Source organism: Balaenoptera physalus (assembly GCF_965194825.1).
Source record: "Balaenoptera physalus genome assembly, chromosome: 20".
Lineage (NCBI taxonomy): Eukaryota > Metazoa > Chordata > Mammalia > Artiodactyla > Balaenopteridae > Balaenoptera > Balaenoptera physalus.
Genome location: NC_138901.1, coordinates 6,657,903 through 6,681,740, shown reverse-complemented (window position 1 = coordinate 6,681,740; position 23,838 = coordinate 6,657,903). Strand labels below are relative to the sequence as shown.

At 43.9% G+C, this 23,838-nt stretch overlaps 1 long non-coding RNA gene across 2 annotated transcripts; it reads left to right on the top strand.

Moving 5' to 3' along the window:
* The first annotated feature begins 1,094 nt into the window (after positions 1-1,094).
* Positions 1,095-23,514, top strand: LOC309650403. Of its 2 annotated transcripts, XR_014257561.1 has the most exons (4): positions 1,095-1,607; positions 12,522-12,664; positions 15,987-16,116; positions 16,870-23,514. It is a non-coding gene; the product is annotated as an uncharacterized lncRNA (long non-coding RNA). The 2 variants fall into 2 exon arrangements; XR_014257562.1 differs by lacking the exon at positions 16,870-23,514 and having other exon boundaries at positions 15,987-16,451.
* The last annotated feature ends 324 nt before the right edge of the window (positions 23,515-23,838 follow it).

Sequence of the window (23,838 nt, the reverse complement as noted above, 5' to 3'; positions counted from 1 at the left end):
AGAGATGACCCCTGAGAGGGCCAGGACCTCAGGTGGGAGCTGTGAAGTCTGGTTCCCTCACTGGGTCTGGTTTCCTCCTTCTGCAGGTGGGAACCCTCAGACCCAGGGGAATGGCAGAAATGGGTCTAGACTCCACCCTTCTAACTTCCTGCTGGCTTTCCCCTCATATACTGCCTCTCTTCATTCAAGTTTCCTTCTAGTCTTTTCCCCTCTTAATGCCCTAAGCCTAAGTGATACTTTCCTCTTAACCTGATTTTCCATATTCACTCATTTTTCAGGATTTGTTCTTGAACACTGACTTTTTATTTTGGCAGATGGTGGGAAAGGAGGTGAGAAGGAGGTGATGGAAAGGGTGTGGGGAGAGGGTTTGGGGGCCGCTCCTGGGTTCGGCCTGCTTGCTTGGTTGCCTGGCAGCCATGTGGGTGGTTCTTAGGTGGCGTGTGGTTAAGAGAGGTTTCCTGGTGTTGCTGGGTCAGATGGGAGCGGAGGGCCCCAGGAGGCGCTAAAACTGCAAACAGATTCCATCCAAACTCCATGTCCCTAAGGGGCCTGGAACCCTGACAGGTTCAGTGAGGGCGACTCTTCACCTGGCTGAACAGTAAGGGAGAAATCGTTTCCGATTCTCAGGGGTCAGAGTCACGGAGGCAGAGTTATTACAGGATCTGGCTCTGGAACAGCTCAGACCGGGAGCTGTGAACACTTGGCACACGTGCCCGCCCTCTGCCTTCCCTTCACTGATCACTAACCAGTGACAGCCTGCTGACCTAGTGAGTCCGGGCTCAGCCTTCAACTCCTGTCAACTCACTGTTCCAGGCACACTTCCAGGGGACTGGAGGGGACCTAAGTTGATTTCCCATCCTGGAAATGCAATCACCCACCAGACGTTAGGTTTCAGCCTCTAGAGGTCCTCCGCTTCAGAAGAGACTCTGGAGCTCCCCTCCTCCCCCTCCTCCCCCTGCCCCTCCTCCAGTCCTCACTCCCCCTCCTTCCCCCTCCCTCTTTCTCCCCCTCCTGCTCTCCCTCCAACTCCCCCTCCCTTTCCCCTCCCCCTTCCTCCTCCTCTCCCCCCCCCCCTCCTCCTGGGCGCCCCCCGCCTCCTCCTCTAAAGTCCGCTAGGGGGCGCGCTCTCCCGTTCCCCCTGTCCCGGGTGCGGGTGAGTCAGAACTCGAATGCACCGTCCACGCGGCGGAGCTTCTGCGGGCTGGGTCACGGAGTATTGCTTCCCCTGCCGTCAGTCATCCTGGAGTTTCGGTTCTCGAAAATGCAGCTGAGTCAAGAAAAATGAGAGCCATTACTTCGTCTCCTGACTTCCAGGATTCTGGCCTAACCCGGGACACACACCAGGCTCGGACATGTGGCTTTGGCTCCCGGCGTCCGCAGCCCTGGATTTACGGGGAGAGTAAGGAGTCTGTCCCAGGGCTCTTTTAGCCAGTTTCCCCCACAGATGGCAGTTTGGAGCTGGTGGGCCAGGCTTTCTGGGCCCCTCTGTGGGCTTCCGAGAGGGAACGGTGGTCTCCAACATCCTGGGGACGCGCGGGCTCTGCGTCTGGACGCCAGGGCCCGTGTGGCCGACCCTCTGGAGGCTGACACTTGGCTGGTGGAAGGAGGTGATGAGAGAGACTCGGAGAATGGGGGATGGGGGACGGGGCGGGGGTGGAACTGTCTGGCATTTGAAAGGGTTTTCAGTGGGATCAGAGATTTCAACCTGGAGAGGTTTAGAAAGGCGTTTCAGATGGTGGTGGACTTCCCAGGAAGACCCAGGAATGTGAGATGGTGACATATCTGGGCTAAGAAGTGGACTTACCAGGACAGAGTCATATGGGCTTGGGTGGGAAAAGAGAGAGGCCGGGGGAGTTGGGAGACTGGGAGGTGGTGGAAGGTTCCAGGAACAGGCTTCTGCTGGTGAAAGGGTCAGTGGGAGGGAGACTGGGACAGACCCAGGAAGACGGCCACGTCCTGTCACAAGGGACTGGACCGCCCGCATCTGCCTCTTACCAGCTGTGAGTTCCTGGGCAGGTCATAAAGCCCTCCGTGCCTCAGTTTCCAGATCTGAAAAATGGGGATAGTACCTACTTTCTTTGACTGGCATAGGGGATTATATGAGGTAATACATTTAAAAGATTTTAAGTTGTCGTTGGCACAAAGTAAACACAGCAGTTGTTAGCAATTTTATGTCTCCAGCCATGACTGGTGGACCCCGGGCCTGAACCCAAGTGGCACATGTCACGCCACCCTGATATGGTGTTCTTTGATATCGTGACTGAGTACAGAGCAGACACAGGATGACTGCTTCTAGCAGAGCCCTGAGAGAAAAAAGAAGGCTGGACTTAGCAAATTGTGGAATTGTGTATATGTTTGTGTGTGTGTGTGCTTTTTTCTTTGTTTTGGTATTTGTTCATTCATTCATTCACCAAAATTGTATAGAGCATCTGTTATGGGCACTGGGTGTTGGAGATGCCGTGGTGAGCAAAGAAACCCCATTCCTGCCTCTTTGAGGCTCACAGCCCAGTAGGGGGAATCAGACATTAATCAAATGTGTACAAATAAATGTCCAGTTACAACTGCCATAGATGAAGGAGGTGCTCTGGGAACTTACAAGCAGGAGCATTGGTGTATCTGGGGTCCAGTGACTTCTTGCCCCCTCTGTGGCCCACCCTGGTCCACCATCACCTCACACCTGGAATGCTACAATTGCCTCTTCATGGTCTCCCCTCTTCCACCCCTGCCTCTACCATTTGTTTTTCCTCACAGCAACCAGTGTGATCCTTACAAAGTCAGATCATGTCATTCTCCAGTGACTCCCTACATCATTCAGAGAAAAACCCACACTCCCCACAAAGGCCTACAGGTCCTTAAATGACGACTCTCCATTTGCTGTCTGATCTCATCTCCTTCCACTCCTGCCCTCACTTCCTCTCTTTCAGCCTCTTTGCTCCTGCCTCAGGACCTTTGCACTTGCTGTGCTCACTGCCTTGGATCCTTTACCCCCAGCTCTTAGCACGACTCCTTCACTTCTTTCAGGTCTCTGCTAAAATATCGCCTTATCATAGAGACCTTCCTGATGTATAACCACACTTGTGTCCCCTTGGCACCCTCGGCTCTCTTTTTCTTCAGGGCACTTGTGACCACCTGGCATATTTTATGTTTGTCTCCCCTCCCCCTCCCACCAGGAGAATGTAAGCTTCTTGAGAATGGGAACTTGATTTGTTTTGTTCATTGATCCCAGCGCCTAGCACAGTGCCTGGCATGTAATGCATGTTCAATAAATATTTGTTGAATGAATGAATGACTGTTTAAGATCTGAAGGAAGAGTATGGGTTAACCAAGCAAAGGGAAGAAAGGAGCATCTTAGGCCCAGGAAGCAGCACATGAAAAGTTCCAGTAGCCAAGGGGATGTGCACTCTATGAGGAATTGAAACCCTGTGGTTGTCACTTGGGGAAGGAAGAGGAGGTTGCTGTGGACCAAGGCCTGGGGAGTTGGCAGGGTCCAAACTGAGACCTGGTGGAGGAGTTTGGCCTTTATCCTAAAAGCCTTGGGAGGCTGTTGAATGTTTTACAGAGTAGTGACAAGGTCGGATTTGTTTTTCAAAAAGCGTATTCTGGCTGCAGGGTGGTGAATAACCAAGAGTGGACGTGGGCAGACCAGCTTGGAGGCTATTGAGAGTTGATATGATGGTAGCTTGTGCCAAATTGGCAGGGATGGAGATAGAGAGATGGACAAATCTGAGAGCCTTTAGGAGGCAGCATTGAATGGAATACAAGCAGGACAGGATGTAGGGGTGAAGACACAGATGGGTCAGGGATGACAACTAGGAAACGGTGGAAGAGGGTGAGGCTCCCTTTTCAGAGGGGCATAATCACGAGTTTAGTTTTGGACTTGTTGAGTTGGATGCATCTTTGAGACAGTCCAAGGGGAGAGATCAAGGGCATGACTGGTATAGAGGTCTCAGGTTGGAAGGAAGTTAGGAATACAGGTTGTGAGATATCCAGGGATCTGCTCATAATTGAGGTCCTGGGGGGTCCCTGGGGGTTCTTATGTTGAAGTCTGTAATCCATTTTGAGTTAATTTTTTGTGAATTATGTAAGATAGGGATCCAGTTTTATTTATCTGCATGTGGTTTTCCAGTTTTCCCAAAATCATTTGTTGAAGAGACTATCCTTTCCCCATTGAGTGCTCTTGGCTCCCTTGTCAAATATTAGTTGACTCTATATGCAGGGATTTATTTTGGGGCTCTCTATTTTGTTATGTTGGTCTTTGTGTCTGTTTTTATGCCAGTACCATACCGCTTTAATTACTATACCTTTGTATATAATAGTATTGAAATCAGGAAGTGTGAAGCCTCTGGCTTTGTTCTTCTCATGATTGCTTTGGCTATTCAAAGTCTTTTTTACAAAATTTAAGATTTTTTTTTTGATTTCTTCAAAAAATGCTATGGAATTCTAATAGGGATTGTAGTGAATCAATAGATGGTGCTAGGTAGTATGGGCATTTTAACAATATTAATTCTTCTGATCCATGAACATGGGATATTGTTCTATTTGTATCTTTTTCAGTTTCTCTCATCAAAGTGTTGTAGTTTTCATTGTACAGATTTTTTACTTATTTGGTAAAATTTATTTCTAAATATTTTTGGGGGGGCAATTTTGAATGAGATTGTTTTCTTTTTTCTCTTTCAGATATTTCATTGTTATTGTATAGAAACAAACTTTTCTGTATGTTAATTTTATATCCTGCAACTTTACTGAATTTGTTGATTAGTTCCAATAGTTTTTTGGTTGAGTCTTTAGGATTTTCTATATGTAAGATCATATCTTCTGCAAGTAGTGACAATTTTACTTCTTCCTTTTCTATTTGAATCCTTTTTGTTTATTTATCTTGCCTGATTGCTCTAGCTAGGTTTTCTAGTAAGTACTATGTTGAATAAGAATGGTGAGAGTGAGCATCCTTGTCTTGTTCCTGATCGTAGAGGAAAAGCTTTCAGAATTTCATCACTGAGTATAATGTTAGTTATAGGTTTGTTGTATATTATCTTTATTATGTTAAGGTATGTTTCTTCTATACCCAATTTGTTGAGGGTCTTTTTTTTTTTATATGAAAAGATGTTGTATTTTTTCAAGTGCTTTTTCTGCATCTATTGAGATAATTATAAGATTTTGATCTTTCATTCTGTTAATGAGTGGTGTATCACATTTATTGATTTGTGTATGTTGAACTATCCTTGCATCCCAGGGATAAGTCCCATTCGATCATGGTGTATGATCCTTTTAATGTGCTATTGACTTTGATTTGCTAATATTTTATTGAGAATCTGTGCATCCTTAAAGCTGAAGTGAGTGTCTTGTAGACAGCCTATAGTTGGGTCTTGTCTTCCGCCACTGTATGCCTTTTGATTGGAGAATTCAATCCATTTACATTTAGAGTAATTATTGATATGTAAGGACTTACTAATACCATCTTGTTAATTGCTTTCTGGCTTTTTTGTGCTTCCATTGTTCTATTTTCCTCTCTTTTTGCCTATCTTTGTGAATTGATGATTTTCCATGGTGGTATCCTCGACTTCCCTTCTCTTTATCTTTTCAGAATCTACTATAGTTTTTTGCTTTGTGGTTACCATGAGGCTTTCATAAAACACCTTATAGAGAAGACAGTCCATTTTAAGCTGATAGGAACTTAACTTCAATCTCATACAAAAGCTCTGCCCTTTTACTCGCCTCGTTTATATCTTTGATGTCACCCTTTACCTGTTTTTATATTGTGTATTTGTTAACAAATTATAGTAGCTATAGTTATTTTTAATCCTCTTTTCCTTTAACATTTATATAACTATAGTTATATAACATTTATATAACAGTTATAAAACTGTTTATAACTAAATATAACTATTTATATAACTATGGTTAAGTGGTTAGCATGCCATCATATTACAGATTTAGAGTTTTCTAAATCTGACTGTATATTTACCTTTACTAGTATACTTTCGTATGTTTTCATGTTACTAATTAGAATCTTTTCATTTCAGCTTGAAGAACTCCTCTCGGCATTTCTCGTAAGGCAGATCTAGTGGTGATGGACTGCCTCAGGGTTTCTTTGAAGGACTGTCTTTATTTCTCCTTTATTTCTGAAGGCTAACTGTCAGATAGAATATTCTTGGCTGGCATTATTTTTCTATCAATTTATTTATTTAGTTTGGGCTGCATTGGGTCTTTGTTGCTGCGTGCAGGCTTTTCTCTATTTGTAGCCAGCAGGGGCTACTCTTCATTGCGGTGGCTTCTCTTGTTGCGGAGCACGGGCTCTAGGCACGTGGGCTTCAGTAGTTGTGGCTCGTGGGCTCTAGAGCACAGGCTCAGTAGTTGTGGCGCACGGGCTTAGTCGCTCTGCGGCATGTGGGATTTTCCCGGACCAGGGCTCAAACCCGTGTCCCCTGCATTGGCAGGCGGATTCTTAACCACTGCCCCATCAGGGAAGTCCCAGCTGGCAATATTTTTCTTTCAACACTTTGAATATGTCATTCCACTCTCTCCTGGCCTGTAGAGTTTCTGCTGAGAAATCCACTGATAGCCTAATGGAGCTTCCTTTGTAAGTTATAGTCTTTTTTACTCTTGCACTGTAAGATGTGCACACAGGCTTCTTGCTGGCTGCAGCAGCAGCCTTAGCATGTCATGCCCGTCTCTGGGGTCCGCGCTGATGGCCACGGCTCGTGCCGTCTCTGGAGCTCGTTTAGGCGGTGCTCTTAATTCCCCCTCTTCGTGCACCCCGAAACAACGGTCTCTTGCCTCTTAGGCAGTTCCAGACATTTTCCCAGACTCCCTCCCGGCTAGCTGTGGCGCACTAGCCCCTTCAGGCTGTGTTCACGCCGCCAACCCCAGTCCTCTCCCTGGGGTCTGACCTCCGAAGCCCGAGCCTCAGCTCCCAGCCCCGCCCGCCCCGGCGGGGGAGCAGACAAGCCTCTCGGGCTGGTGAGTGCTGCTCGGCGCCGATCCTCCGTGCGGGGATCTCTCCGCTTTGCCCTCCGCACCCCTGTGGCTGCGCTCTCCTCCGCGGCTCCGAAGCTTCCCCCTCCGCCACCTGCAGTCTCCACCCGCGAAGGGCCTTCCTAGTGTGTGGAAACTTTTCCTCCTTCACAGCTCCCTCCCACTGGTGCAGGTCCCGTCCTTATTCTTTTATCTCTGTCTTTTCTTTTTTCTTTTGCCCTAGCCAGGTACGTGGGGGAGTTTCTTGCCTTTTGGGCGGTCTGAGGTCTTCTGCCAGCGTTCAGTAGGTGTTCTGTAGGAGTTGTTCCACATGTAGATGTATTTCTGATGTATTTGTGGGGAGGAAGGTGATCTCCACGTCTTACTCCTCTGTCATCTTGAAGGTCCCCCAGATCCCTTTTTCTCCACTGAATTGTAAATTCCAGTTCCAAACTTCCTGGGAGAAGTGATTTTGTAAGATAAAAGCAAGTAAAGGTTAGGTATAAACAGAGCAGCACCCATGTATACCCTCTGGTGTCTTGTAAGGTTTTCATTAAACCTAATGGAAATGATTCAAGCAGCAGTTCAAAAATGAGTAAACTGATATGACTATTATCTCTTCTCTCAAACCATCTGTGCTCCAGGACAACACTCGCCTGCATAGTATTTTCAGTCTAATCATTTGCTTAGAGGCACTCAGAGCAATGGAAATAACTTAAATCAGACCTCCATTAAAAAATTGTTTAAATTTACTGAACTAAACACAAACCCATTCACAGAAACTCTGACCATATATAGAGCCAATAGACATTCAGTGTGACTGTTCATCATGAGTTTGAAATGCAACTGGAAGCATGTGGAACACTTGATCCAACAACTTCGAACAACATGTGTTTTAAAGCACACAGAGAACATTTGCAAAAACTGACTGTTAAAGAGACCAGCCATAAAATAGGTCACTGAAGTTTTCCAAAGATTGAAATCATTGAGTATGTTCTCTGAATGTAATTCAACTAAGGTAGAAATTAATAACAAAAACAGAACTGAAACATTTCTACATGCTCAGAAAATGTCTAAACAACAAACTATTGAAGAAAAAAATCACGATAAAAATTTTTAAAGATTTTTACTGAATGAAAAAAAGACTGTAAGTCAAAACTTTGGGGTTATACCTTTAAAAGTAAAGTAGTTGGGACTTCCCTGGTGGTGCCGTTGTTAAGAATTAGCCTGCTAATGCAGGAGACACGCGTTCCATCCCTGGTCCGGGAAGATCCCACATGCCAAGGAGCAACTAAGCCTGTGCACCACAACCACTGAGCCTGCGCTCTAGAGCCCGTGAGCCACAACTACCAAAGCCCACACGATCTAGAGCTTGTGCTCTGCAACAAGAGAAGTCACCGCAATGAGAAGCCCACATACCACAGCAAAGAGTAGCCCCCGCTTGCTGCCACTAGAGAAAGCCTGCACGCAGCAACGAAGACCCAACACAGCCAAAAATAAATAAAAATAAAAATAATTAAAAAATAAAAGTAAAATAGTCTTATTCAAGCCTACAAAATTGTATTGTATATTTTTGAGTGTTTTCATTTTACCAATTAGCATCTTTTCATTTCTCCTTGAAGAATTCCTTTTCAGCATTTCTTATAAGACAGGTCTAGAGGTGATGCACTGCCTCAGCTTTTCTTTGTCTGGGAATGTCTTTATTTATCATCATTTCTGAAGGGTAATTTGCCAGATAGAATATTCTTGGCTGGCAATATTTTTTCTTTCAACACTTTGAATATGTCATTTCACTCTCTCCTGGCCAGTAGAGATTCTGCTGAGAAATCCACCGATAGCCTAATAGGGATTCCTTCGTAGGTTACAATCTTTTTCACTCTTGCTGATCTTAGAATTCTCTCTTTGTCTTTGATTTTTGTCAGTTTCATTATATTGTGTCTTGAAAATGATCATTTTGCATTAATGGGATGATCTGTTAGCTTCATGAACTTGGATGTACAAAATTCTCACCAGGTCTGGGAAATTCTCAGCTATTGTTTCTTTAAATAAACTTTCTGCCCCGTCCTCCCTCTCTCCTTCTGGAACTCCGGTGACTCTGATATTGGTTCTTTTGGTGGAGTCCCATAGATCACACAGGTTTTCTCTGCTCTTTTTCATTTTGTTCCCCCTTAGTTCTCTTCTGCCTGGGATATTTCAAAGTTCCTACCCTCCAGTTCATTGATTCTATCTTCTGTTTGGTCTATTCTGTAGTTGATACTCTCTATTACAATTTAAAGTTTAATTCATTGACTTCTTCAGCTTCAGAATTTGTTCTTTTTCATGATTTCTATTTATTTATTAAATTTCTCATTTTGTTTGTGTATTGTCTTCCTTACTTCATTGAATTGTCTTTCTGTGTTCTCTTGCAGCTCATTGATTTCCTCAAAAGAGGTATTTAAAATTCTTTATCCGTTAAATTGCAAAATTCCGTTTTTGTGTTTGGTTACTGGAGGATCCTTGTTTGCTTTGGTGATGTCACATTTCCTTGATTTCTCATGTTCCTTGAAGTTTTGCCTTGTTGTTTTCACATTGAAGTAGCATCACCTCCTCTAATCTTTACTAGCTGCCTTTAGGTTGGAGATATCTTTCTTTGGCCCTGCTTATATCTGGAACATTTTCCCGACCTTGTAAGGATATACCCACTCCACGTTTCTTGCTGCCTCTTGAGGCAAATCTCTCAAGCTTGAACAGGCATACCTCAGAGTTATTGCAGGTTCAATAAAGCAAATATTATGTTTATACTCTACTATAGTCTATTAAGTGTGTAACTGCTCTATGTCTAAAGAAAACAACATACATACCTTAATTACAAAATGCTTTATTGCTAAAAAATGCTAACCATCATCTGAGCCTTCAGCAAACTTTAAAGTTTTTGTTAGTGGATGGTCTTGCCTTGTTGTTGATGGCTGCTGACTGATTAAGGTGGTGGTTGCTGAAGGTGAGTGTCTGTGGCAATATCTTAAAATAAGACAACAATGAAGTTTGCCATATCGATTGACACTTCCTTTCATGAACAATTTCTCTGTAGCATTCAGTGCCATTTGATAGCATTTTATATACTGTATATACATCTTATAAATGTGGATTATACATATATATATTCTAAAATACTCTGCTGGCTTTGATTTTGATTGAGTTAAGTCATAAATTTATTTGGGAGAAATGAGAATGCATACATGTATATATAATCTAGAGATTTGAATAAATGAAGAGAAAATTTCTAATATCTTAAAGATGAGCAATGAGGAAGGATTACCTGCCAGATAGTAGAGCAGTACCAGGTCATAATAAAGAAACCAGCTTGTAAATCTAACAAGACTAGATAAACATATCAATAGAACACAGTCAATAGCCTAAAAACAGACCTAGTCTACTCAAGAAATTCACATATGGCATAGAAAACTAAAAAGGTAAGCAGGGAAGGGAAGGGTTAAGGCATAATCCTATGGTGTCACCCCTCAGTGTGCTCCACTTAAGTAAATTCAGGGAGATTAGGATATCAAATAATTTTTTAAACAGAAAATGGAAGTGAATCTCTATAAAATTCCTGGATGACAGGGAGCACTTTCGAAACTTGAAATTAACGGTCGACAAGAAAGAGTCAGTAGTGAATTCGACTGCATGCAAATATAGCACTTGGATGTACCAATAAACAAAGACTGAAAGGACAAAGAACAGAATGAGAGAAATATTTAGAACAAATAACATAGAAAAGGATTAATAGCATTTCTCTTGATTAAGAGTCTATAGAAGAAAAAACATTAAGACCCCATTTGGAAAATTGATGAGAGAGGCAAGTCATGAAGAGGAAATTCAGTGGATAATAAAATACAAATGTTTAATTTAAATAACTTAGCAAATAAATGTGGAAGACAATGCCATTTTTTACATATCAAACCAACCGAGTTTTGATGACTCATGTGTTACTGATGGGGACAAGGGGGTCCAGGCACTGTGAGAAGCTGCTGGAAGGAATGTAACAGGCTCAACCATACAGAAAATAATAAGGCAGTTGTATGTATCAGACATAGTTATGCCGAGACTTCCCTGGTGGTCCAGTGGTTAAGAATCCGCCTTCCAACGCAGGGTACTCAAGTTTGATCCCTGGTCGGGGAACTAAGATCCCACATACAGCGTGGCAAATAAGCCCGTGTGCCACAACTAGAGGGAAGCCCGCAAGCTACAACAAAGAGCCCACATGCCCCAACTAAGACCTGACACAGCCAAAAATAATAAAATAAAATAAATAAATAAAATTTAAAAAGAAAGAAAAGGGACTTCCCTGGTGGCGCAGTGGTTAGGAATCCGTCTGCCAATGCAGGGGACATGGGTTTGAGCCCTGGTCTGGGAAGATCCCACATGCTGCAGAGCATCTAAGCCCGTGCACCACAGGTACTGAGCCTGCACTCTAGAGCCCACAAGCCACAACTACTGAGCCCACGAGCCATAACTACTGAAGCCCATGTACCACAACTACTGAAGCCTGCGCACCTAGAGCCCATGCTCCACAACAAGAGAAGCCACCGCAATGAGAAGCCTGCACACCGCAATGAAGAGTAGCCCCAGTTCGCCACAACTAGAGAAAGGCCACACGCAACAATGAAGACCCAAAGCAGCCAAAAATAAATAAATAAATTAATTAATTAATTTTAAAAAATACATTAAAATAAAACTCAGTGTTGGGGGCTGGGGAGGGAGGAAGTTTAGAAAGACACGTGGAATGTTTGCCAGGCCCAAAGGACCAATGTCATGACCTGACTTCACTTTATTTTATTTATTTATTTTTTTCTGGCTGTGCTGAGCAGCTTGTGGGGATATTAGTTCCCTGACCAGGGATCGAACCTGGGCCTCCTGCAGTGGAAGCATGGAATCCTAACCACTGGACCACCAGGGAATTCCCGACTTCACTTTAATAAGCCAAACAAACCCTCTAAACCAGAGGTTCTCAACCAGGGACAAGACAACAAGGGGCCATCTGTCAGTGTCTGAGACGATTTTGGTTGTCACGACAGGTGTGTCTTTGGGCTGGGGGCTGCTGCTGGCATCTACCAGGTAGGGGCCAGGGATTCTGCTACACGTCCTACAATGTACAGTAAGTCCCCTACATACGAACGAGTTCCGTTCCGAGAGCACGTTCTTAAGTCCACTTTGTTCGTAAGTCCAACAAAGTTAGCCTAGGTACCCAACTAACGCAATCGGCTATATAGTACTGTACTGTAATAGGTTTATAATACTTCTCACACAAATAATACAAACACAAAAAAGAAAGCATTTTTCATCTTACAGGACAGTACCTTGAAAAGTACAGTAGTATAGTACAACAGCTGGCACACAGGGGCTGGCATCGAGGGAACAGGCAAGAAGAGTTACGACTGGAGGAGGGAGAGGAGGTGGGAGATGGTAGAGCTGAAGGATCGTCAGCAATAGGAGATGGAGGGCAAGCTGCAATTTCACTCACGCCTGACGTTGACGGCACAGGTTCTGGTTCCTTGCTGGATTCAATTCTACCTACCCTCTTGATCTCATTTCAGCATCACCCCTGCGTGTCCTCACTAAATCGCTGTCCTGAGCCTGAAGTTCAGCAGCAAGGAGAAGAGCCCCCTGAGGGAGGTCAGGAAGAGTCACCCACACTGTGAGCAGACGGTCAGGGGAGGGAAGGAAACTCACATCATAGGTCAGTAATAACGTTTTGTAACACACGTACGCGCCACATCCTAACAGCTCAAACCCCACTTTTACCCATCCATGCCACCTGTCCTTCCCAACACTTCACAGGTGAAGGAGTTCAGCTCAAAGAATAGACTCAGGGAATGTTACTCAGCCCTAAATAAAGAATGAAATGTTGCCATTTGCAGCAACATGGATGGACCCAGACATTATCGTACTAAGTGATGTAAGTCAGACAGATTAAGACAAATATATCACTTACATGTGGAGTCTCTGAAAATAATACAAATGAACTTATTTACAAAACAGAAACAGACTCACAGACATAGAAAACAAAATTATGGTTGCCGAAGGGGAAAGGTGGGGGAGGGATAAATGAGGAGTTTGGGATTAACAGATATACACCACTATACATAAAATAGCTAAATAACAAGATCCTACTGTATAGCACAGGGAACTATATTCAGTGTCCTGTAATAAAAGGAAAAAAATCTGAAAAATGAATGTATATGTGTGTATAAAAAAACTGAATCACTTTGCTGTACACCAGAAACTAACACAACATTGTAAATCAACTATATTTCAATTAAAAAAAAAAAGGATAGACTCAGGGCTACTTAGAGGTCTCTTTAGAGCCTGGTCCGGAATCCAGGCTCTGTGCAAACGGTGCAGACTCGGGTGCATCCCTTCACCTCCTTGGGCCTCAGTTTTTACATCTGTGAAGTGGGTGATGCACGACCTCTTCCACCCCTGCCAGCCCCTACTTCCCATGATTCTGAGCCACGACAGGATGCCCGTTTCCTGGTGCCTGGTCAAGTCCTCTCTAATCACTGACCAGGCTGTACTGCTCTGCCGGCGGAGAATTTGAAATTGGAGGACTTGCTACCTCAGATATATGTGGGTAGAGAGTGTCTCCTTCTGAAGTCAACCCCCTAAAGCTGTGTCGCCAGCAAGAAAGATGCTTCAGTGACAAGGGTGGGGGCAGGTGTTTGTCCCTAAGCCAGAGTCCCAGGAAGGCAGGAAGTCCTGCTATTTGCACACCTTCCTGGCCAGTTTCCACCAGGAGCTCCTGACGTAGACTTTGGACTGTGCCCTCGGGCACGTGGACTTGGGTTGCTCCCTGCGTGCGTGGGTCTGAGGCTTGCATTCTCCAGGCTGTTCCAGAGCACCGAGCATCTCTGCTTGTGAGGGCAGATTCCACACACTGGGTGGATGGGATCCCGTGGGCTGAGCAGTGAGGGTCACTCGAACCACGTGGAAGGCTTCTGGGCAACAGGGGTGTCAGGGCAGCCTGGGACTCCAGCTGAAATGTGCCTCAGGCTGGAAGTGATGCGAGGCTGTGTGTCCCTCAGGGACTTCACGGGGATGCACATTCACAGTGACCGCGACGATTACCCACACTTACTAACATGGCTTAGCACTTGGTGGCACCTGACCTGGGGTCCAGGTGAAAGTGGCGGTTTCCCGGGTTCTGGGGTTAGAAGACTCTCGCTTCCTCCTTCTCGAGGATTTTGGACCACGGTCTGGATCCCTGGCCTCTCCCTCCAGAGTCTTTTCCCTCCATTCCCACTGCTGGCTGCATCACAGTAGGTGAGAGAGGCTTCCTATTAGAAGCCTTACACCTTTTCAAGAGGAAAGTCACAAAGTCCAGGGGCATCCCCTCCGCTACCGCAGCTGATCCTGAGCCTCGTCTAGGGCTTTGTCCAAACCCCTCCCGCCCCAGAGGCTCCTGTCTCCCCAGAGGAACAAAGTCTGCTAAAGTTGAAGATCCAAGTAAATAGCTCCCACCCGCACAGGTGGGATGTAGGTGATTTGACAGGTGGGCGGGAGAGTTGCTGGGGTCTGGGATTTCTCTGGAGCCCCCCTGACAGCACCCAGCAGAAGCAGCTGCCTCCCCGTGAGGACATACCCTCGGGGCCCCACTCCTGTGTGTGACCTCACCCTTAAAGACCCTTCACATCCAATTAGAGCAGCAGGAATGCAAATAGCTCAGACCTGGGGCCCATCCCAGGCGGTGGGACCCTTCATGACTTGCTATCACTTGTAAAACAAAGAGTAGTGGTCAAAAAATCAAGGCAGGAAGGAAAGGCTATGGACTTTTGAGCCAAACAGAAGAGGTTTCAAATACTGGGTAAGTCGCTTGACTTACTCGCTAAGATTCCAACGGAGCACAGCAGAGCCTTGTACAACGCACGGGAAAGGAAAGATTTTTCAATAAATGGCATTGACATAACTGGCTGAATCTTAGAAAAAACGAAGTTCTATCCATATGTCACTCTCTAAGCCAAAATAATTTACAGATGGATGAAAGATTTAAATACAAAATGAAACTAGGGAATTCCCTAGCAGTCCAGTGGTTAGGACTCCGCGCTCTCACTGCCAGGGCCCGGATTCAATCCCTGGTCTGGGAACTAAGATCCCACAAGCCACGAGGTGTGGCCAAAAAAATAAAGTAATAAAATAAAATGAAACTAAAACTTTTAGAATAATGGGTGAATCTATTAGAATCTTGAAATGGGAAAGATCTAAGGACCTGGACCCCATGAGCCATAAAGCTAAAGATGGAGGAATCTGACCTCATAAAAACATAAAGCTGCACTGGCTGAAAATACCCTGAACAAATTCAGAATGAAATGGCAAACTGGGGAGGAAACGTTGCAGGCATTTGACAAGGAGCCTTCATTTACGAAGCGCTCATGTAGGAACTCAATAAGAAAATGGTGAACAACTCAATGGCCAAGTGGTCCAATGGGTAGTCCACAGGAAAAGAACTTAAAATGGTAAATAAACGTGAAAATGGGTTCAACCTCACTCACGAAGGGATGCAAATTGATACTATTTTCTCCAATCACACTGAAAATGAAATAGAAGTCTGAAAATATCCAAGATTGGCAAGAGTGAAGGGAAATGGGCTCTCGGGTATTCTTGACGAGAAAGTAAGAGAGCAAGGCCTTTTTGAAGGGAAACTTGTCAATATCTATCAATCCCTTCCACCGAGGGGACTTTTTCTGACAGCTACAGTCACAGATATACACCCTGACACATGTACAAAAACGTGGTTCGTGATGGCCAAGGATGGATGTGTGGATTTTTGATCTTCTCTCTCTCACACACACACACACAAACACACACACACACACACACACATCTTCCAAGGTGTCCCTAAGATGCTGAGTGGCCGGCTCTGGTCTTAGTGAAGATGACGCTGTGTCAGCTTCATTTGTGACATGAATGGAAAGAGCCCCCAAAGCCCCAGAGCTCTTTCTCTGACATTTGTAGAGAATTTTATGCAGACCTTTCTCCTGACCCCATATCCTTTTGATCAGCAGACAGCCCATGAGTTTGATCATCTGACAAGTTTAGGACATGTCTGACCCTCTCACCGACCCGTCCCACACTGTGAGGACAGCGCCGCCTCTGCGGAAGGGAAGAGCAGCTTAGCCGATCCATGTTCTGCAGGTGACGTTTTTATTGAAGTATAGTGGATGTACAATATTATAGAAGTTACAGGTGTACAGTATAGTGATTCACAAGTTTTAAAGGTTAAACTCCATTTACAGCTATTATAAAATAGTGGCTATATTCCCTGTGCTGTACTATATATCCTTGTAGCTTATTTATTTTACACATAGTAGTTTGGACCTCTTAATCCCCTGCCCCTTTCTTGCCCCTCCCCCCTTCCCCATTCCCCACTGGTAACCACTACTTTGTTCTCTGTATCTGTGCGTCTCACTGATGACTTTCACCTTGAATTCAGTGCATTGAGTGTTAGGTGATCAGAGACCCTTGTCAATCCAAGGGTTTTTTTTTTTTTTTAATTTTTCATTTAATAAATTTTTTTTTAAACTTTGGGTTTGTTTGTTTGTTTGTTTGTTTATTTATTTATTTATTTATTTATGGCTGTGTCGGGTCTTCGTTTCTGTGCGAGGGCTTTCTCCAGTTGCGGCAAGCGGGGGCCACTCTTCATCGCGGTGCGCGGGCCTCTCACTATCGCGGCCCCTCTTGTTGCGGAGCACAGGCTCCAGACGCGCAGGCTCAGTAATTGTGGCTCACAGGCCTAGTTGCTCCGCGGCATGTGGGATCTTCCCGGACCAGGGCTCGAACCCGTGTCCCCTGCATTGGCAGGCAGACTCTCAATCACTGCGCCACCAGGGAAGCCCCCCCTGCTCCTTCTTTATAACCTGTCATCGCTCCTCTTCACTTGCCTTCCAGATTCATCCACCTGCGCACACTAACTCATCGATGCCAACATGGAGCTTTACTTATTGAACTGTTACATGTCTGGCTGGTACAGCCACCATCCTTACAGTTTGTTTTCGTTATATGACTATTAAATACACGTTATTACAGCTTGCATTAGGCAGCTGAGGCTGACTGGGTCATTACATCACTGAAATCAACCAACACGTGCTGTTGAGTTTTACTTGTAGAGGGCAACTAGGTATCCTCCCTCATAACTATTAAAATAAAGGTCGTGGTGCCTTATAGACTTCTTAACAATTACCGATAAAGAGAGAGGGAGGGAGGGAGGAAAGAAGGAAGGAGAGAAGGTGGGAGGAAGGGAGGGAGGGAGGGAGGAGGGAAGGAAGAGAGAGAGAAGGAAAGAAAGGAAGGAAGGAAGGAGGGCGGAGGGAGGGAGGAAGGTAATTCACATATACGGAGAATATTTTTTGATTCAAGGCCTCTATTCGGTGCACCCACGTGACTCTCAACAATCCTGAAAGCACTGTCACGCCCTTTTTACGCTTTTCCCTCAGACAGATGGGAACCGAGTGTTTGCCCTTGGCCTGGGTTTTAGGATGTGTTGTGGGTTCATTTGCCCCAGGTGGCCCAGATTTGCAGCCCATAAGGAAAGGGGAAGAGTCTTGAGGGTCAAATTCAAAAGATCTGGGAAGAGTGTTACATCAAAGAATTGGCAACAAATAACTTGCAGACACCAAGAATCCAGGTCAAGGGCACCTGGAAGGAGTCTCAGAGGCAACAAACAGCATGGACGGCAGGGGGCGCAGAGTGGAAAGGGCCTTTTAAGAAGAGCTTGCTTCTGAGTCTGGCGAGGTAGAAAACACGGAGGGGCCACTAGTGGTCGCTGGATGAGAAAACAGAGACTCAGTGGCCTCAGATGACAGCCCCAGACCCTGGAGCTGGTAAGGGCAGACGTGAGATTTAAGACCTGCTCTGTCTGACCCCAAATCCATTACATCAGTCACAGGTGGTATGACTGCCCTTCCCGTTGACATGCTGAAGTCAGGCTGGGAAAATCCAGGAATTGGAAAAAGGCAATTGGGCACCAAACAAGTGAAGTCAAGGTTGAGGAGGAATTTTTTCTTTCAGCACAATGACATCCAAGGGGTGGGAATTGCAAAGGGGGAATTGAAAAGCTGAGCAGGAGTTTTCCTGTCTTTCCCCCTGTTTCAGGCCCTTCCCCCTCTCAGCTGCATTGACCCGGGAAACACAGAATTCCTTCTGCATTGACAGACCAGCTGGAGCAACTGAGATGGGCTCGGGATCCAGGATGTGTGATTCCAGACATGGCCACAAGGCGGAGACACATGGCTGTCAATCCCTATGTCTTGTTCCAAGGCTGAGCCTTATTGAGGGTTTACGCAACAGTACATTTGCTGGGGAGTAAGGTTTAAAAACAAACATAGTTTTGTAGTCATTTTCTTAACCCTGAGTAAGGCAGCCCTGGGTCGTTTTTCTAAAGGACTCGGGCTAATTTAGAAATACCTTCCAATTCCTTAGACCAGTTGTGAATACGTGATTAACCTACATTATTTAATACTGCAAATATTTATCATGCTGGCGCCCTGTGCAAACACAGTGCTGTATTTTGAGAGGGAATCTGGACTGTAAAACAAAGGCAAGACACAACTGGGGGAGGGACTTCCCTGGTGGTCCTGGTGGTCGCACTCCCAATGCAGGGGGCCTGGGTTCCATCCCTGGTTGGGGAACTAGATCCCACATGCTACAACGAAGAGCCTGCGTGCTGCAACTAAGACCCGGCGCAGCCAATAAAAAAAAAAAAGACACAACTCAGGGAGGACTTTATCAGACACCACTGGAAGACATACCAGGAGGGCATCTAAGTGTAGCAGGCTTAGTCCAATAGAGATAGTATAAGCAATCTATTCATAGATGATTCAGAAAAAAATTATGTTTAGATATAAACAGAATAACAAAACAAATGTGGCAAAATGTTTTTTTAAAAAAGGTGAATCTGGATAAAGGATATATGAGAGTGCTTTTTACTGTTTTCAGAATTTTTCTGTAAATTTGAAATTGTTTTAAAATAATAAAAGGTTTTGGTTTTTAAGCACTAAGATCCCAGGAGTCCTGGACACAAGATTCAGATTTTCTGTTACCCATCTGAGTGGCATTTGTTGTTTCAGGTAACCTCTCTGGCCTGTGTCTCTTCTTCTGTAAAACAAAGAATCCAATTTGTTTTCACTGCTGTAGAGTGTTCCACTGTATGAATAAACCTCAGCTCACACATTCCCCTAGAAAGAAAGAAGGAAGGAAGGAAAGAAAGAAAGAAAGAAGGAAGGAAGAAAGAAAGGAAGGAAGGAAAGAAGGAAGAAAGAAAGAAAGATGGAGGGAGGGAGGAAGGAAGGAAAGAAGGAAAGAAACAAGTGAAATTAATTTTAGTAATATATTTTATTTACAATATATCCAAAATATTATCATTTCAATATGTAATCATTGTGTTCAATTATTGATGAGATATTCTAAATCCTCTTATTTTCATCATCTTCTCGGACTCACAGCCCACCTTAATTGAGAACTAGCACATTTCAAGAGCTACTACCCACCTGTGGCCCATGGCTGCCTCAGTTTGAACAGCAGAACTGCTGGTTCTCTGGGCAACTCCAAGCTGGGGTCCAACCCCAGCCCCCATCCAGGCCACTCTTTTCTGGTCTGAGGCTGGAAAGCTTTCTCTCGCTCCTCACTTGTCCCTCAGATCTATGGTCAGTGCACATTTCTTCCTCTTCCAACAAAGCCTTGACAGTTTTGGAACTACAAAGGCAAGCAACCTTTATCCTCTGCTTTCTGCGGTGCCCTGGCTTCCCTGAGCCATGAGGGCAGTAAACCCAGCGTACTGAATGGATTAGAAGGAACTACAAAACTGAATCAAAACTATTTTCCTACAGCAAAGTATTTTTTTCCTTTAATTTTGTTTTCTGTGTTGTGGGGTGCAGGGGGTGGGGAGAGCAGCGGACAGCTCCCTAGTAGAAAAAGGATTTCCCCCAAAACTCCTCCAATTCCACCAGGAGGCGATAATTCAGGGTCAACAGGTTCCTCTTTTCAGGTCAAGGCTCTGATCCTTCAGCATCTTCAGCATCACTTGCTTGAATGTAAGAAGGATTAGCAGAGGCCAGTTTAGGGAATGATGGTTTGGCTTGGAGGACCAGGGAGGGAAAGGTGCCAGGGGACAGACTGTAAACTCCCTGTGGGCAGGGGTAGTATTTTATATCAGCTGCATTTATTATTACAGTGTTATGTGATTTAAGTACCCTGCTATATCATTTTATCCTCATCACAAATATACAGATTTATAGTGTTACTTCCCCCATTTTACAGATAAGAAAACTGAAGATCAGACATATATATGTCATATATCATGTATCAAATCATATATATTATATATCTATATTTATCATATACATCATAGATAAATAGATGATAGATATATAGATAGGTAGGCAGCTACAGATATATGCTGTATAGATATATGCTATATGATTAAAAGGGAAGAAACATAAGAAATATTAACATTATCTCTGGATGACTAGGGACAAGAATAAGGGCACTGATTCTCACTGTATATTCTCCAATAAATTTTGAGTTTTCAATTGTGTAATACGATGCCTAATTTTTAATAAATACAACTTAAAATATGAAATCCAGTCAAATGTAAGTTGAGGCATCTCCCGACAAATCACCGTAGAGCAGATATTTGTTCAGGGAAGAGTCACCAGGTTGCCTCTCTTCCTGATGCAGTTATGATACACGTCCCCCGGGAGCCCTGGAGGAAAGCTGTAAAAGAACTTAAAAAAATATCTGGCTTGCGAAGATTGCCTTTCCCAATGTCCTTTGGTGTGCAGAGCTTCCTGAAAGGAAGTTGGGCAAATCTGTGTAGATTAAGGCAACAAGACTTCTGCGAAAAGAAGATGGAGAACCAGCCCCACTTTCTCTGGTAGACCTCCTCTGGAGAACTGGGATGGTCTCAACTGAGCCCCACTGTCAGGAAGTGATATGAAGGACTCCCAAGGGGTAGCAGCCATGCTGGGCAGTCTACACTGGGAAGCATCCCTACACCATGCCTTAGAGATTCATGGGGTGGGGGGTGGGGACAGCATGCAGCTATGACAGAAATACCATCTTGATCTGGCCCCCACTGCCATGCCAGCCAGTTTCATGGCTGTGGTTGTTACAGCAGCTAGCATCAATTCCCCTGACTGATACTCTAGATATTTGCATTTTACAGAGGATGTCTTTCTAATTGGTGAAAATTCAGACTAAATAAAAATCTTAAAATTCACTCCATTTGAGGAGACAGAGTCCTGCAAAGAAGCTCTTAGGTCTTAGATTCTGTCTTCTACCATGTCCTTCTATGTTTTAAACCACCCTGCAGAGGACACTCTCTGATTGGAAATGGGATACCTCTAAGGGCCGCTTTAGGTCAGGCTTGGAATGTGACTGGACCGAATTCAGTTCATGTCAACAAATGTTTTTGAGCGCTTACTCTGCACAGGTACATGACTAAGCCCCTATCCACATTATGGGGCCCCTCAACACTCTTCACATCCACCTTTCAAATCCTCATTGCCAGGAGTCCATGTTGCACGGCATCAGGGAACACCACTCAACACCGTGTTGTATGTGAAGGGTTCCACCTACCGTTGTGTCATGGTCAGGCTTCACAGATGCATGAGGCTACCTGGCTATTCCTCTGGTTGTTTTCGTTTTGTAATTTAATATTGCTCCCACTAGACAGCAAGTTCTCTGAAAACAGGTATGGTGTATCTTTTTCACTACTGTATTTGCTGCTATAGTTTCACTGCTGCATTTAATAGTACCTTTGAGTGTTCAAATAATTTTTGTTGAACCAATGACTAGGTAGATGGATGAGTGAATGAGTAAACGAATGAATACAGACTTGATTAGAACATACTGGGGGAACTCCAAACAGATGTCTCCTCCATCTGGGTGGATGGTGAAGTTTTAGCAAACATCCCTGACAAAATAGGAAAAGATTCTGGGTTAGAGCACTGCCTCAGTTTGGAATGTAGTTTCCTGTAAATAGCAGAAACTCCAACAAACAGTTACCTAAAGACGTTCAGGTTTATTTGTCTCATACAACATAAAAATGGACAGGTAGTAAGATCAAGAAGATACAACAATTATACATAATTATGGACCTGACAACAGACCATCAAAATATGTGAAGCAAAAGCAGACAGAATTGAAGGAAGACATAGACAGTTCTACAATAGTAGTTGGAGACTTCAGTACCCCACTCTCAATAATGGATAGAAGGACCAGACAGAAGATAAGTAAGGAAATAGAGAACTTAACACTAGATCAACTAGATCTAACAGATACATACAGAACACGCTACCCAAAAACAATACACTTATTCTTCAAGTGCACATGGGACATTTTCCAGGATAGACCATATATGAGGCCACAAACTAAGTCTTAATAGATTTAAAAAGATAGATACACAAAGTTTCTTCTCTGACCAAAACACGATGAAATTAGAAATAAATAACAAAATTTAAACTGGATTCTCTTCATTGTTCTTTAACTGCATTTTATTCATATTGAGACAGGAGAGGAGCCACATCTGATGGTTGGCCCAATTCATACTGCAAGGGCATTACTCAATGCTCAAAAAATTTTTTTTTCTTATAAGAGATTACACAGTATTATAAGACAGAATTCAAAAAACTAATTGACACTGACACATAACCAACCAATTTATGTTTATTTATAAATACTTGAAAAGGGGAAAAAAAGTAAAACTGGAAAATTCACAAACTTGTGGAAACTAAACAGCACACTCTTACACAACCAATGGATCAAAGAAGAAATCATAAATGGAATTAGAAAACACTTAAAATAAATGAAAACATAAACACAACCTACCAAAACTTATGGGGCACAACAAAAGCAGTGCTAAGTGGGAAATTTAAATGCTTACATTAAAAAGGGGGGCAAAGATCTCAAATAAAAACCCTAACTTTACAACTTTAGGAACTGGAAAAAGAAGGATAAACCCAAAACTAGCAGAAGGATGGAAATAATAAATATTAGAGCAGAGGTAAACAAAATAGAGAATAGAGGAAAAGAGAGAAAATCAACAAAACCAAAAGTTTGTTCTTTGAAAGATCAACAAAATCAACAAAACTTTCCCTAGATGGACTAAGAAAAACAGAAGACTGAAATTACCAAAATTCGAAAGGAAAGTGGGGACATCTCTACCAATTCCACAGAAACAAAAACGTTTATGAGAGTACTACGAACAACTGTACACCAACAAATTGGATAGCCTAGATAAAATGGGCAAATTTCTAGAACTTACCAAGATTTAATCAAGAAGAAATAGAAAGTCTGAACAGACTAATAACAAAATAAGGAGACTGAATCAGTAATCAAAGACCTCCCCACAATGAAAAGCCCAGAACCAGATGGATTCCCAGGTGAATTCCACCAAACATTTAAAGAAGCGCTAATACCAGTCCTTCTTAAACTCTTCCAAAAAAATAGAAAAAAAAGGAACTCTTCCAGAATCACTATACGAGGCCAGTATCACTCTGATATCAAAGCCAGACACTATAAGAAAAGAAAACTAGGGCTTCCTGGTGGTGCAGTGGTTGAGAATCTGCCTGCCAATGCAGGGGACACGGGTTCGAGCCCTGGTCTGGGACGATCCCACATGCCACGGAGCAACTAGGCCCGTGAGCCACAGTTACTGAGCCTGTGCGTCTGGAGCCTGTGCTCCGCAATAAGAGAGGCCACGATAGTGAGAGGCCTGCGCACCGCGATGAAGAGTGGCCCCCACTTGCCACTAGAGAGAGCCCTCGCACAGAAACGAAGACCCAACACAGCCATAAAATAAAAATAAATAAATAAATAAGCAAATATGGTTAAGAAAAATATATTAAAAAAAAAAAAGCA